Genomic DNA, 16,900 nt, shown 5'->3' on the forward strand with positions numbered 1-16,900 from the left:
TCTCTTATCAAGGTGGTTGTTTGTGGGTTGTTGTTTTGTTTGTTTTTTTTAACACTTTAGCTGTTTCTTCTTCATTTACTGCATATTTCTAAATGAAATGTGTGTGTTAACATGCATTCATTCATTATTTTGTGACTTGCCATGTGAATTCCTACGCGGTGCCACCCAGAGTTCTGGGAGCTGGAAATACAGATCAACAGGATGATCAGAATCACTGCTCCTGAGCAGGTGGCTGGTGAAGGAGGGAAGCCCTGGCAGACATATGTGCATGTGCTTAATTTTACACAGTGGTTAGCGCTTTAGAGAAAACAGGCCCAGGACAAGTGCCTAGGGATTAGTGTAAGGGGAAGGTGGGTGTGTCGGAATGCAAAGGTCAAGGGAAGGCTTTCTCAGGAGACAACAGTTACAACAGTTGTGTCACAAGGTCCCAGGCAGAAGGAGTGGCTGGTGCAGGGAAGGAAAGAGGTGGGGTGTAGAGCTGGCTGAGGGCTACTCCCGTCTCAGTCTCGGTACAGAGGGTAAGAACAGAGGTTGGACAGATGCCTAGCAGCCTGGAAATACAGTGCCTATGATCCAAGCTGAGATACTGGGGACTTTCTTGAGTGAGACGGGACAATTGAGCAGTTTTCAGCTGCAGAGTGGCATGTTCTAAAACTATGCTTTGTTAAATTTTTTGGAAAATAAACTTCAGTGGGGAATCCCCTCCGGGATTATTTCAACTCCAAGTGAGAGAGGAAGGCAGACTGGCTGGAGAGGGACGGGAGTCAGGAGTGTAAGAAGCAGGTTGGGGAAATATTTTTGTTGTTGTTGTTAATCCTCACCCAAGGATATTTTTCCACTGATTATTTTTTGAGAGAGAGTAGAAGGGGGAGAGACAGAGAGAGAAACATCAATAGCTTGTCTCCCACGGGCACCCCAACCAGGGCTGGGGATTGAGCTTGCAACCAAGGGACGTGCCCTTGACTAGAATCGAACCCAGGAGCCTGGAGTCCCCAAGGTTACGCTCTATCACTGAGCCAAACTGGCTAGGGCATGGTTGGGGAGATATTTTGAAACAGGACTTTGTAGTGTATTTGAAATAGGCTAACACTGAAAGAAATCAAGTAGGAATACTGTGTGAGGAAAGACATATTTCCATTCTATGATTTGTGGAAAACTGAGAGAAGCAATTGCTAGTTGGGGCCTATTGTTCCTCTATTTTTAAATATTTTTATTGATTTGAGAGAGAGAGGAAGGGAAATGAAGAGAGAGATAGAAATATCAACATGGATCAGCTGCCGCCTGCTGGGATAGAGCACAAAACCTGGGCATGCGCCCTGACCAGGAATCAAACTGGTGACGACCTGGTTCATGGGTTGGTGCTCAACCACTGAGAAACCTGGCCAGGCCTGTGGTTTTTCTCTTTAACATGACTTAGAAGATACATGTATATGGAAATGTCACGATAGTCAAACCCATATAAGGAGTCAAATGGCTTCTGATGGTCCTTGATCTGTAAGACCTTTTTTCTTTTCAATCCTCACCCAAGGATATTTTTCCATTGATTTTTATAGAGAGTGAAAGACAGAGGGAAAGACAGAGAGAAATATCAATGTGAGAGGAACACATCGATTTGTTGCCTCCTGCACAATCCCTGACCAGGTCCCGGGCCGGGTAGAAGCCTGCAACCAAGGCACATGCCCTTGATGGGAATCAAACCCACGACCTTTCTGTCCACAGGCTGAGGCTCTATCCACTGTTCCACACTGACCAGGGCTGTAGAAAAGACTTTGATATGGGGTCTCTGGATTTCTGAAGAAGAGTAGTGCAGACAAAGAAAAAGAAAAGTAGACTGTGAAGGAACACTTTGTGGGAGGCAGAGCTTGCACTGTCAACACAGAATGATTCTGGAGACAGGTCTTACCAGGAGACAGAGCGTAAGGCACAGGCAGCCTTGCCCACACATGCCCTGACCAAAACTTTCTCCTTCAGCAGAACCAAAGCCAGAGATCCACACATGTCCCTCCTGCTCTGTGGCCTTCTCCAGTCAGACATTCCTCAGCCAACATGTGAAACGCAATCACCCCTCTGAGATTCTGCCAGGAGCACCTGCAGGAAAACACCTCCAGTCAGAGGAACCCGGCCCAGAGCGTCAAAATCAACAGCAGCAGCAACATCCTGGTCCACATGGGTGGAATGACGAAGCTGAAGGTCAAGAGGTCAAAGGAACTTCCAAACCTTTGCTTAAAAGGATCAGGCACAGGGGAACTTCAAGGGACTCTTTCAAGCCTCCCAACAGACAAATAGGGAGCTCCAGTGAGCGTGAGAGAATAATGGAGGAAGAGCCCAGCACAGGCCAGGACGTGAATCCAAAGAACACAGGCAAATTATCTGTGGGAGTAAGAATGTCAAAAATTGTAACAATCAATCATGGAGGGTGTGGGCAAGGCTTCAATGATAAGTCACATATCTACACACACCAGAGGACACACTCAGGGGAGAAGCCCTATGTGTGCAGGGAGTGTGGGAAAGGCTTTACACGGAAGTCACAACTCATCAGACACCAGAGGACACACTCAGGGGAGAAGCCATATGTGTGCAGGGAGTGTGGGCGAGGATTTACACAGAAGTCATCTCTCATCACACACCAGAGGACACACTCAGGGGAGAAGCCCTATGTGTGTAGGGAGTGTGGGCGAGGCTTTAAAGATAAGTCAAGTCTCATCAAACACCAGAGGACACACTCAGGGGAGAAGCCATATGTGTGCAGGGAGTGTGGTAGAGGCTTTAGAGATAAGTCAGGTATCATCATACACCAGAGAACACACTCAGGGGAGAAGCCCTATGTGTGTAGGGAGTGTGGGAGAGGCTTTATAGATAAGTCAGGTCTCATCAAACACCAAAGAACACACTCAGGGGAGAAGCCCTATGTGTGTAGGGAGTGTGAGCGAGGCTTTACACAGAAGTCATCTCTCATCAAACACCAGAGAACACACTCGGGGGAGAAGCCCTATGTGTGCAGGGAGTGTGGGAGAGGCTTTAGAGATAAGTCAGTTCTCATCAAACACCAGAGAACACACTCAGGGGAGAAGCCCTATGTGTGTAGGGAGTGTGGGCGAGGCTTTACACAGAAGTCATCTCTCATCAAACACCAGAGGACACACTCGGGGGAGAAGCCCTATGTGTGCAGGGAGTGTGGGAGAGGCTTTAGAGATAAGTCATGTCTCATCAAACACCAGAGAATACACTCAGGGGAGAAGCCCTATGTGTGCAGGGAGTGTGGGAGAGGCTTTACACAGAAGTCCAATCTCATGAGACACCAGACAACACACTCAGGGGAGAAGCCCTATGTGTGCAGGGAGTGTGGGAGAGGCTTTAGAGATGAGTCAGTTCTCATCAAACACCAGAGAACACACTCAGGGGAGAAACCCTATGTGTGTAGGGAGTGTGGGAGAGGCTTTAGAGATGAGTCAGTTCTCATCAAACACCAGAGAACACACTCAGGGGAGAAGCCCTATGTGTGTAGGGAGTGTGGGAGAGGCTTTAGAGATAAGTCAAGTCTCATCAAACACCAGAGAACACACTCAGGGGAGAAGCCCTATGTTTGCAGGGAGTGTGGGCGAGGCTTTACACAGAAGTCCAATCTCATGAGACACCAGACAACACACTCAGGGGAGAAGCCCGGTGTTTGCAGGGAGGATGCATCATGAGCCCTAAATTGCACCTCAGCAGCTACAGGGCAAGTGTAGGCACCGCATACCTCATACCACAGCTCTGAGGGGGCTTTAGAGGAAGCCTGCTGGCCCCTTTCCCTCCCCAAGAGTGTAATTAGTACAGAAGTAACTGGTCAAACAAATCCTCCGCTTTCAAAAGGAGAGGCAATAGACAAACAGTTCCGTAAGTGCTATGGGGATGTCAACACGAATGTCCCTCATGGTGCTTTTGGCCTCGTTTTAATAAAGTTTGTGTCCAGACAAACCTGAAGCCTACGTGCCTGATCCCCCTCATCACTGAAAGCAGAGTTCCAGGAGGGCCTCAAAGAACCCTCAGCCACAGACCTGAACCCGGGAAGGCGGAATCTGGCGTCAGTCCAGTGAGTTCCCCGCCAGGGAGAGGGATTGCGACACACTCACCAGGAACATGAATAGGACCCCACCAACCCCTTGGCTTCTCCTGGCTCCTCCCCTGATTCCTTAGACCTCTGTAGCCTCAAAGGTGAAAGTCAGAGAGGGTGTGTGCAGGTGTGTGTGTGCATGTGTGTGTACATGTGTGTGCGTGTGTGTGTGTGTGTGCCCGTGTGCCTGTGCACACACCTGTGCTGCCTCAGTCTGGAAACCCAAGCAGGGGCCCTGTGCTGCCTCAGTCTCGCCTGGGGCATAGCATGTGGGCACCAGGTCTGTCCACAAGGGTTTGAGTCTCAGCTCTGCCCTCACAACTGTGTGTCCTAAGGCAAGACCCCCAAATTCTCTGTGCCTCTTTCCAAACTATAAAGCGGGAGGGTGACCCAGGCTTTGGAGTGTCATTCAGAGTGGGGTCAGCACCGGTGCCTCTGGCTCAGGGTGGTTAAAACACGCATCTCTCGGTGAACAGCGTCTGACAGGCCTTGAGGTGGACAAGGGAGGCAGAGGGAGTGGGGCCGAGGATCCAGTATAGAGCTCAAGCAGCCCCACTGTTCTGCGTGGACTCGGCTGCCTGAGCAGGAGGCGTGGGATCAGGCATGCTCCTCCCCCCGCCACCCCCTCCCACTGAGCCTGGGCAGGTGGCACTGAGAGTGACCAGGACAAAGGCCCTCACCACCCTGCTGAGAGCTGCTGGGTGCACCTCACCTCACAGTGTGTGTGACGCCCACCTCGCAGCAGCTCCTGGTGCCTGGCCTTGTACCTGGGTCTGCGGTTCTCACCCTCCCCTGACCTGTCTGAAATCCTTAACTGCACGTTTCTTATGGGGAGTCTGATGGGCCATGGACCCGCGTGAGCAGAGCAGGCAGGCCGTGTCGGTCATTCCTGGCCACCGGTTCACAGGTAATGTCCACTGAGTCCAGGAGCACCGACCCTCATGGGCCCATGTGTGGGAGTCCAGCGAGGCTCCAGGGAACAGGTAAGCATCTGCCTGTGGAGGCGATGGGGCCCCAGCAACCAGAGGCCCCGCTTTTCTTACAACAGAGCGGACGTCCATGCAGGGAGCAGGCACACGCGGTGAGGGCCCGTCACCCCTCAGCCCGAGGGACCTAGCACAGAACCTGTTTCTGGAGGAGAGCTCCTGAAGGGGGTACCCAAACCCACGACCTGGGACCATGACCTTCCCTCTCCCGCCCGGCTGGCGTGGCTCAGCACTTGAGCATCGACCTATGAACCAGGAGGTCAGGGTTCAATTCCTGGTCAGGGCACATGCTAGGTTTTTGGGCTTGATCCCCAGTGTGGGGCCTGCAAGAGGCAGCAGATCCATGATTCTCTGCCATCATGGATGTTTCTCTCTCTCTCTCTCTCTCTCTCTCTCTCTCTCTCTCTCTCTCTCTCTCTCTCTCTCTCTCCACCCCCCCCTTCTTCTCCCTTTCTATCTGAAATCAATAAAAAATACATTTAAAAAAATGATGGCATTTCTATGTGAAGAATGGAAACCTCATTCCCTACAATGACTGAGGGCTTGGGTTGGTGACCTGAAACTCTCAGAAGCAACCATTGAGCCACACCTTCATACTCGTGTTTTCCCACATTAACCCAATCCTGAAACACCTCAGGACCAGGAGAAATCTGCCAGTTGGGATATTGTTTTCTGTGGGTCTCAGCGGACTCGGGAGGAGCCAGCCCACAGTCATGGAGCTGTTGACACCCAAGCAGGGGCCCTGTGCACATTGGAAGGTGGGCTCTCTCGCTCAGGTCAGGAGGGGCAAACCCCCACCCCCAGCATCGCATTGAAACACCACACATTTCCAAGTGGCTCAGCACCTCTGGTGAGTACCTCTCAGGGGGTGAAGGAAAGCTTTGCACAATCAAGTCCTCATTCACATTAAAAATGTTGGTGTCCCCGTGCCCAAACCTCCACATACAGGAAGGTTCTGGTTTGACTAGTCACGCCTTGATTTGTTGAATACATCTTTCCCAGGTTGCAATGATTAGCCTTTAACTTCATGCCCAGCTTTTTCTACCATTTGTTTCCATGTCCAGTGTGACACATCTCACTTCCTTTGGAAGGAAATGGAAAATTCTCCAGGATGCGATGCTCCGCTGTTTGGGTGTAGATGTGCACACACGTTTTAAACTGAGATACTGTGAACATTCATGAACTGGAATTCTCACAATGACTAGGAAAGACAAGTGGTGGGTGTTTTCCGTAAAATCTGATACCTATTGGGAGGAGGATAGGAGCAGATTTGACAGTTTCCAGTTTTATTTTAAATCTGTTGTTCTTGATCTGACACACAGAGGGACAGGGAGACAAAGAGAAACAATCAGGTGATGGGGGTGGCCTTACCAGGAATCAAGGGCACTTCTTGGTTCATAGGTCAGCACTCACTCATTGAGCCTCGCTTGCTGGGCTGTGTGTTGCTATTTGGATGACCTCTTTCTACAAAGACAATGCGGCCCTGGCTGGGTAGATTACATGCCAGGGGGATGAGAGCCTTTACCTTCCTGGTGTTCTCATGCTGCTTGGAGCATCAGGCCTGTTTCCATCATCACAGCAGGTGGGAGCTGTGGCATCAGTACAAGCCTACTTCTACCTTCTGCCTATAGGTTCATAACAGAATGAAGGGAAAACCATGAAGGTTGTCTCAACAAGGGGACCAGTCATTTAGCAAACATTCTGCTTTGGTGACAACACATGACCCCCAACAGTTCCTTGGGCAGCGATACACAGTAATACTTACCAAGTTTCTAAACATTTGCCAAGTAAAACATTCACTCTTACAAAGTTTTTTTTTTTAAATATTTTATTGGTTTTTTACAGAGAGGAAGGGAGAGGGATAGAGAGTTAGAAACATCGGTGAGAGAGAAACATCAATCAGCTGCCTCCTGCACACTCCCTACTGGGGAGTGCCCTTGTCCGGAATCGAACCTGGGACCCTTCAGTCCGCAGGCCGACGCTCTATCCACTGAGCCAAACCGGTTAGGGCCACTCTTACAAAGTTTTTAACATGCTCACTTAATTACACTTAGGAAGGCAACTTTGTACGGGAAATGTCATTTTCTAAAATAAAATGTATGTATAATACAAATGTAGAATACATCACACAGATGACTGCTTGGCTCGGATTTATTTTTCATACATACAATAACTATATAGAATAAGTTTGAGATCACTTTTCAAACAACTGATGTGTGAATGGATGTCCAGAGAGGTCTTGGGTCTTGGGCAGAGTCACCATGAAGTAGGTGCTGTCTGTGGAAATGGAATCCAGGGTTCTGGAGTCAAAAACCTCTGAGAAGGTACATCTGGGAGGATAAAAGGAACCAGCACAGTGGTCACAGGTTCCCGGATGTCACCTCTCCAGGCCACTGCATCCTCGATTATCTGTGTGTCCCTCGGTCTCTGTGTCCCTCGGTCTATGTGTCCCTCAGTCTGTGTGTCCCTCAGCCTGTATGTCCCTCGGTCACAGACACCGGGTGAGTCTGCTCCCATCATCTCAGTGTGGGGGACTCTGGGAGCAGCGACACAACGCAGTAGAGGAGAGCACGTGCAGGACCCTCCTCTGTCCATTCCCCGCCTCCTTCAGGCCTCGCTTTCCCCTGCTTGTCCAGGCCTCGCCCCCCGCCCCCCAGAGCCTCGCCCCAACGTGGTGGCTTGGGAGACCCTGCAAGGACCGCGCTAGAATGGCCTCGTCGTGTTGTGTCAGGATCTTGCCAGCTGAGAGACACTCATACATTTTATTTTTATCTTATAGACACATTCCTTGGAAAAACATCAGCGGAGCTGAATGCTCTGCTCATCATGGTGCCTTTCTTTAGGGGTATGCTGCTTTTTCACACCCTCCAAAGCTTTTCCTTCTTTGTAGGTTTTTCTTGTTTATGTTTTGGTTAATTCTTACCAGAGGATATGTTTTTACAGACAGAGGGAGGGGGGAGGGAGGGAGGGGATAGAGAAGAAACAAAAACGCAAACATGAATATGCAAGAGACACATGCATCTTTGGCTCCCACAAGAGCCCAGACTGGGGCAGGCAATGAAGCCTGCATCCCAGGTATGTGCTCTGGACCAGGGATCCCACCAGCGACCCTTCCCTGGGCACCCGAAGGTCTAACCAGTGAACAACACTGGCCAGGCCTATTCCTTCTGCTTAGCAGATGAGAGCAAATGTCACTCTTTCTTCTGGCAGAAGGCGGCCAATCTATGATGATCACTCATCATTGATCTTTCTCTCTTCCTTTCTGAACTAGTAGAAATGTATATTTCTAAAAAAAACCACTGTGGCCCTGGCCAGTGTGCCTCAGTGGGGAGAGTGTCAACCTATGTATTGAAGGGCCCCTGGTTCGATTCCCGGTCAGGGCACATGCCCCGGTTGCGGGCTGGATCCGCAGTAGGGAGGGGGTGATACAGGAGGCAGCTGATCCATGATTCTCTCTCATCATTGATGTTTCCATCTCTATCCCTTTCCCTTCATCTCTGAAATCAATAAAAATATATTTTAAAAAAAAACATACTGGGTTTCAACACAAAAGTTTAAATTGAAATTTTTTCGCGCTACTAACATGTTCCCATGATACCCTGCATCTGGAGGTGCCATCAACAATGACAGCCTCCCTGGTACTGATTGCATCAATAATGGCAGCCTACAGGGGAAGGACTGCCTCAGTAATGCCCGCCTCTAGGCTACATTGATCATTGCAGCCTCCAGAGTACTAGCTGCCTCAGTAATGTCCTACAGTAGCCGCTGAGTCTAGTGGTAATAACACGTTCTTGCGATACCCTTGCGCCTCGCTGTACGGACTGGCTGCTGCAATCATAGCGGCCGCCGGGTTACTGGCTGCCTCAGGAAAGGAGACCTGTCCTGTACTGGCTGCCTTGGTAACGGCGGCCGCCCCAGGACTGACTGCTCCAATCATGGCAGCCTCTAGGTTACGGACTGAATTACTGAACGCACAGCTTCCCCAAGTCAGTGCAGCAGCCAAGGCCTCCCTCTGCAGGGCTGGGACAGGAAGGGGTGCAAAAGCCAGACCCGTGACTTCAGTCCATCCGGGGAAGGAATAATTGCACCCTGGACAGCCTCGATGATTTTGTAGGGTTTTCTGTAGGTTTTGTTTGTTTGTGGTTTTTTGGGTAGACTTTTCCATCAAATTCACGGGATATTAGCTAACATTTCAGAACCACGGACAGAAGCATAAGGTGTTATTCTTTGAATGGCCACAAGAGGGACCCAGAGGATCGTTTTCGCAAAGGAATTGGCTGACAGCTTCCTTTAAGGCAGTGGTTCTCAACCTTCCTAATGCCGCGACCCTTTAGTACAGTTCCTCATGTTGTGCTGCCCCCCAACCATAAAATTATTTTCGTTGCTACTTCATCACTGTAATGTCGCTACTGTTATGAATCGTCATGTAAATGTGTGATATGCAGGATGTATTTTCATTGTGACAAACTGAACATAATTAAAGCATAGTGATTCATCACAAAAACAATATGTAATTATATATGTGTTTTTTCGATGGTCTTAAGCTACCCCTGTGAAAGGGTCGTTCGACCCTCAAAGGGGTCGCAACCCACAGGTTGAGAATCGCTGGTCTAGTGGGAATCCCTGTTTCCCAGAAGGCAACTCCCCGCCTACCGCCTGGTCCTCTCGCTAAGGAAGCGAACACACGCTCCTGGAAGACAGTCCGGGACCTAAATACCGTCGGGTGGAACACAGACTGGGTCAGGAGGCAGGAAGGATGTGTCACCCCAAAACCTGCCCGGGCGGGGGGCTCCGGGCTCCTGGGGTCCCTCCGCGAAACCACAGGAATCCGAGCCCTGGACACCGCCCAGCCGCGCCCAGCTGAAAGCTTCTTGACGGACACTCACAGGACCCTGGGTAGCCAATCACCACCAGGGGTTGAGGGCGGAAGGAGGGTTCTTTCGACAAGATTCTGCCCTTGACTGGCAGGAAGGCTGCACCCTGCTCCCCGCCCTTTCCGCGTTTCTGACCGCCCATTGGCAGGCAGGGCCCTGTGACCGCATCACTGATTGGCGGCTGCCTCTGACGCTCTGGGTGCGGGAAGCTCCCCCTCCTCCCGCCTCACAAGCCTGAGGGCGGGAGCGCGCGGCGGGCAGCGCGTGGGTTTGAGGGGACCTCGGCCAGGTGCGCAGCGCCGCAGGGAGACCCACAGTTAAACGGGTGCCTCGCGTGGGAACCCCTTTGCCGCCGGCCTTCAACCCCCAGCCGAAGACCCGGGGTGTCCTCCCGAGATGCTCCCACTCTGTCAGCCTCCAGGCACCCCAAGTCCGCTAACCTGGAGGACCCCCGGGCTCCGCGCCCAGAGGAACGCTCAATCCCCCAAAGCTCAGACCCAGCACACCCCGAGCCCGGGCTCCCTAACCACGGCACCCCAGAAAGACCAAATCCCCACCAACGAGACCCGAAACCCTGAAGCCTGTCCTTGAGACCCGAAATCTCTGTGCAGGAGCCCAAATCCTCTCACCCGAGCTCCCCAAGGTTCCTGGCCAGAAAGACCTGGATCCTGTCCCGCGGGCCCGTCTCCTCAGCCCATGAGGTCTCTGCCCCTTGAGGCGTCTCCTCCCGCGTGCATTGCTCCGGGATCGCGGGTGCCATTCCCGAACCCGGTTCCTCCCGGCACAGCCCCCCCAACGTCAGGGCGCCTCCACCTCCACCCCCAGGGCCCTCAACCCCCCCCCCCCCACCGCGCCCCTCACACCCCCCACCTCGCCCCTCAGTCCCCGCCCCCGTCCGCGCCCCTCAGACCCCCCTAAAGCAACCCTCAGGCCCCCCCACAGCGCCCCTCACACCCCCCCACCGCGGACCTCCCCGACCGCACCCCTCAGACCCCCCCACCGCGCACCTCAAACCCCTCACCGCCCCCTCAGCCCCCCCCACCTTGCCACTCAGACTCCTGACCCCTCCCCTCACACCCCCCACCACGCCCCTCACACCCCCCACTGCGCCCCCAGTCCTCCCGGACCAAGCCCCTCAGACCCCCCCACCACGCCCCTCAGTCCCCCCCGGACCGCGCCCCTCAGACTCCTGACCGCGCCCCTCAGACCACCCCACCGCGCCCCTCAGACTCCCCCCCGCGCCCCCAGTCCCCCGACCGCGCCCCTCAGTCGCCCCCTGAGACCGCCCCAGCCGCCCAGGGAAGGAGGCGCCCCCTGGTGGGTCTCAATGGCCGCGGCCCTGGCCACCTGGTCCAGGTCCTGGTCTGTCCTGCGGCGGGAGCGGGTTCTTCAGCGCCTCCTCCTCACACAGGCACTGTGGCCTGCGGCTGGGACTGGGCTGGCGGCACCATGAACCCCAACAGGGACCCGCAGGAGCGCCCGGAGGAGGAGGCGGGGAGAGCGGGGCACAGGCCCAAGGTGAGGGGGTCCACGGGGGTGGAGGTGGGGACGGGGGTGGGGACGGGGTGGAGGCGGGGCGCCCCACCTCGTGCCGTGCCGGGGCGGACGGACTGACGGAAGGTCTCTCCTCCAGCCCAGGGCCGCCTGAAGGGACGTGTCCTTCTACTTCTCCAGGGAGGAGTAGGCGCAGATGGGCGCCTGGGAGCCAGCCCGGCACCGGAACGTGAAGAGCAACCAGGAGGCAATGCTCAGCATCGGTGACCGGGAGGGGGTGGCGGGGCCGCGGGGGGTTGGGGGGCTCCGTCCAGGGCCCCGGCTGTGCCCCGCCCGGCGCTGGCTCTGCTGTTCGTCCCTCAGCTCTTCGCCCGCAGGACAGACTCTTTCTTTCTCTCCTTCCAGGTCTCAGGGCCCCTCGACCCGCCTTCATGAGTCACCGCGGGAGGACGGCCAGGCCCGGGGCGGAGAACTCTGAGGACTCGGATGACGACTGGACCCCGAGGCCGCGAGGTGCGGGCGGAGGGCGCGCAGGTGCCTGACCCCGACCAGGTGTTGGTCGGGCGGGCTCTCAGGAGTTACCGGGGAGGAGCAAGAGGCAGAGCAGTTACACACCAGGGGCTGTTCACATAAACCCTTTTTATGAATCATTTATTTTACGGAGAGAGAGAGAGAGAGAGAGAGAGAGAGAGAGAGAGAGAGAGAGAGAGAATCCTCCATTGCTGCCTCCTGCCAGCCCCCCACCTTACGGTTCATAGGTCGAGGCTCAACCAGTGAGCCACACTGGCCAGGGTCATAGAACCTCTTTCAATGTGTAACAATAATTACATACAGATTTAGTGTTGACACTATCACAGAGGTTCCCCCATTTCTCCCCCTTTTCTCACCTTCACCCAGACCCACCCCCCAAATCTACAATAATAAAACCATAATATGCAAATCCAGGGAGGACCAGCTGAAGGACTGGCCAGATAATCAGGCTATGACACCCACTGGCGTCAGGCCAGCCAAGGCCTGTGAAACGCAATTGGTCTGGCCCCCACCATCCCCCATGATGCCCTGCAGAGAAAGGCCCAGGCCACTAGCCACTGGGTGATTAATGGGGGCTCCCTGGCATCCCAAAGAGGGAGGCCCAGGCCACCAATGCACAGCTGGGGCTGCTGAACCGGACCTCCCTCTGCAGGCGATGGATGGCAAGGCTCCCAGACTGTCAGAGGCACAGAGGGCACAGGCCGGGCTGAAGAATCCCCCGCCCCCCGATGCCATTCCCGGTACATAAATTTATAAATTCCGTGCAATGGTGCTCTAGTATATATATACTAGGGGCCCGGTGCACGAAATTGGTGCACTGTGTGTGTGTTTGTGTGTGGGTAGGAGTGTCCCTCAGCCCAACCTGCCCCCTCTCACATACTGGGAGCCCTCAGGTGTTGATCCCCGTCACCCTCCAATCGCAGGATCAGCCCCTTGCCCAGGCCTGACGCCTCTGACAGAGGCGTAGACCCCCATCACCCTCCGATCGCCTGATTGGCACGTTGCCCAGGCCTGACGCCTCCACCAGAGGTGTCAGGCTTGGACAGGGGACCCCCATCTCCCCCCATCACTGGCCCTGACCCCCGCCCAGGCCTGAGGCCTCTGGCCCAGAAATCATGCCTGGGCAGGGGACCCCCATCTCCCTCTGATCGTTTGCTCCACTCCCCGCCCAAGCCTGACACCTCTGACCCAGGCTTCAGGCCTGGGCAAGGGGACCATCATATCCCCCCAATCCCCGGCTCCGCCCCCCACCCAGGCCTGATGCCTCGGCCAGAGGAGTTGACCCTCATCACCCTCCGATCACCAATCACCGGATCGGCCCCTTGACCAGGCCTGAGGCCTCCGGCAGAGGTGTCAGGCCTGGGTAGGGGACCCCCAGCTCCCTGCCTTGCAGGCTCCACCCCTGCCCAGGCCTAACGCCTCTGGCCTAGGCGTCCGGCCTGGGGAAGCGGGGACCCGCAGCGGCAGCGGCCCCGTGACCCTGGGCTCTGCTTTAGGCCCAGGCAAGGGACCCCTAGATCCCGGGACTGCCAGCTTCAACAGTGTCCGGCTCCCATCGCTGGCTCCACCCCTGCTTCCTGCTATCACTGGCCAGGGTGGAAAAGGCGCCTGGTTCTCTGATCATGGCTGGGGGGCAGGGCAAAGGCGGCCCCAGGACAGCCTTTGCCCTGCCCCCGAGCTCTTAGCTCCCCCCTGGGTTTCCGATCACTGTCAGTGGCAGGGGGGCTTCTTCCTGCTTTCCCTTTCGCCTCCCTGCATTGTGCCTACATATGCAAATTAACCGCCATCTTGTTGGCAGTTAACTGCTAATGTTCGTTGGCAGTTAATTTGCATATAGACCTGATTAGCCAATGAAAAGGCTATCGTCGTACGCCAATTACCATTTTTCTCTTTTATTATATAGGACTAGAGGCCCGGTGCACAAAAATTTGTGCACTCGGGGAGCGGGGGGAGGTCCCTCAGCCCGGCCTGTGCCCTCTCACAGTCTGGGACCCATTGGGAGATAATGACCTGCTGGCTTAGGCCTGCTCCCGGGTGGCAGACGGCAGTCCCAATCCCTAGGTGCAGCCCCTGGTTGGGCTCAGAGCAGGGCTGATTGGGGAGTTGGGGTGCCGCCCCCTGTCATGCACAGAGCAGGGCGATCGGGAGGTTGTGATGCCACCCTCAGTGTCACGCTCAGGGTAGGGCCGATTGGGGGGTTGGGGCACCGCCCCCTGTCACACTCAAGGCAGGGTCGATGGGAAGGTTGCGGCACCACCCCCTGTCACACACAGAGCAGGGCCAATCAGGGGTTGGGGCACTGCCCCCTGTCACTCACAGAGCAGGGCCTATCAGGGGGGTTGGGGCTCTGTACCCTGTCACTCCCAGAGCAGGGCCCATCAGGGGTTTGGGGTGCGGCCCTCTATCACCCACAGAGCAGGGCTGATCAGGGTGTTGGGGCGCCGCCACTCTCACACTCAGGGCAGGGCCGATGGAGAGGTTATGGCTCTACCCCGTCACAGACAGAGCAGGGCCCGTGTGGCGGCTGGGGGGTTGTGGCCCCGGCCCCTGTCACACACAGAGCCGCAGGGCGATCAGGGGGTTTGGGCGCTGCCCCCGTCACACTGATCCCGGTGCCGGGAGGCCTCTCGGCTCCGCTGATCCCGGTGCTGGGAGGCATATTACCCTTTTACTATATAGGATAGAGGCCTGGTGCATGGGTGGGGCTGGCTTGTTTGCCCTGAAGGGTGTCCTGGATCAGGGTGGGGGTCCCCACTGGTGCCTGTCCAGTCTGGGTGAGGGGCTGAGGGCTGTTTTCAGGCTGGGGGTGACTGAAGCTCCCCACCACTCCTTTTTTTCTTTTTTTTCTCTATTCTGGGCCAGCTTTAGCTCTGAGGTTTGGCTCCAGCTCTTAGGCCTCCACTGCTGAAAGTAGGTTTCTGGCCTTTGCTTACAATGCTGTGATCCTGCTGGCTGAAGCCCAGGACTAAAGCAGGTTTCTGGGGTTTTGTATAGCTTCTATATTTGTTACTTAGTTGCTTAGAGTTGCAGGTCAGAGGCCTGCAGCGGCAGGCGGGGAACGTTGGAGTCCTCTGTCACTGAAGCAAGCAAGACTCATGTTAGTTTCAAGCTGCCTGGTTGCCAGCCGCCATCTTGGCTGGCAGTTAATTTGCATATTGCCCTGATTAGCCAATGGGAAGGGTAGTGGTCGTATGCCAATTACCATGTTTCTCTTTTATTAGATAGGATATATATATATATATATATATATATATATATATATATATATATATTTTTTTTTTTTAAGCTGTTCTCTCTCTGGGAGCACACACACCCCTCACCCTTTACCCTCGACTCCCCCCCCACTAGGTGTGCATCTCCTAAACTAAGAGACCCAGGAGACTTGCACCAGGGAGGATGGGCAGTGGCAGGTCATTCAGGCTAACCCCCTAACCTGGCTCCAAGACCCCTTTGCTATGACTTTCCAATGAGCCAAAGCAGCCCGCCTAGGCTGAATTCTTTCCTTTAACCTTTCTAGAGCAACACAGCAGCCCAGCCTAGGCTCTCTCCTGCAGCTGCTTCTATCCTAAGTCCTTCCTTGTTTCACTGTCCCCAGCTTTAATAAACATTCTTTCAAAATAAAAATAAATAAATAGCCATGTCTCGGTGCCTCAGTTGGTTGGAGAATCCTCCCATACACCAAAGATTTTTGGGTTCCACCCCCCGTCAGGGTGTGTATGGGCTACAAGCGATCGATGTTTCTCTCTCACATCTATGTTTCCCTCTCTTTCTTTCTCTTCCTCTCTCTCTAAAATCAATAAACATATATTCTCATGTGAGGATTAAAAAATAATAGTAGAGGGCGATAAATGGTGATGGAAAAAAATAAAATAAAGGATGGAAACCAAGACGGCGGCATAGGTTAACGCACGAGATTGCTGCCTCAAACAACCAATTCAAGGGTACACCTAAAAGAAAGAACGGACATCATCCAGAACCACAGGAAGGCTGGCTGAGTGGAAATTCTACAACTAGGAGGAAAGAGAATATCATACCCAGACTCAGAGGAGGCGCAGTGCTGAAGTGAAATACTAAGGTTCGGAGTGCGTTCGGAGTGGGCTGACGGCGGAGGGCGCGATTGTTGTTTTCAATGGGGAGGGAGTTTCAGACTCTGAGCTCCATATCCGGGCGAGTCTCTAGGGACCCAGATTCAAACAGGAGAAGCGGGACTGTCTGGCTTCGGTCGGAACTCGAAGGCAGCTTTCTCTCCGAGGTTTGCAGCAGTTGCTGGGACTCTGTGAGGCAGAGCCCCTAGGGACGGAACTGAGAGCAGCCATAACTGTTCGCTCCGGCCCGCCCTGTAGATCCCCGGGGACCCGCCCCGCCCAAGCCCTGCGCAGAGCCATTTGCCGCATAGCCTCAGGCAAAAGCTAGGTTAGCACCGCCCTAGAGATCCAGCACAGAAGCTCTCCCACTGCAGACACAGCTGACTCTCATAGCCAGTTAGCCTGGAGGTCAAATCACCCCCTGTATTGCCAACCGACAACAATCAAGGCTTAACTACAACAAGACTGCGCACAAAGACCACTAGGGGGTGCACCAAGAAAAGATAAAAAAATGCGGAGACAAAGAAACAGGATGCAAATGTCAGAAATGGAAGATATAGAGCTCAAAACCACACTTTTAAGGTCTCTCAAGAACTGTCTAGAAGCTGCCGATAAACTGAGTAAGGCCCTCGAAAAGACTGGTGAGCCCGCCGATAAATGTAGTGAGATTCTCAAGAAATCTGAGATTGTCGATATTGTGATAAAGAACCAATAGAAATTAAGCATACACTGACTGAAATAAAGAATATTGTACAGACACCCCACAGCAGACCAGAGGAGCGCAAGAATCAAGTCAAAGATTCGAAATGCGAAGACGCAAAAAACACACAACTGGAA

General features: G+C 54.1%; 2 pseudogenes; both read left to right on the forward strand.

Annotated features, from left to right (window-relative positions):
* LOC132225599 (histone-lysine N-methyltransferase PRDM7-like) overlaps positions 1–10,669 on the forward strand; it is a 29,684-nt pseudogene extending 19,015 nt beyond the window's left edge.
* Positions 10,670–11,643: 974 nt separating this feature from the next.
* The window catches only part of LOC132225600 (histone-lysine N-methyltransferase PRDM9-like), a 36,140-nt pseudogene continuing 30,883 nt past the window's right edge, over positions 11,644–16,900 (forward strand).

This window comes from Myotis daubentonii, chromosome Y (genome assembly GCF_963259705.1).
Source record: "Myotis daubentonii chromosome Y, mMyoDau2.1, whole genome shotgun sequence".
NCBI lineage: Eukaryota > Metazoa > Chordata > Mammalia > Chiroptera > Vespertilionidae > Myotis > Myotis daubentonii.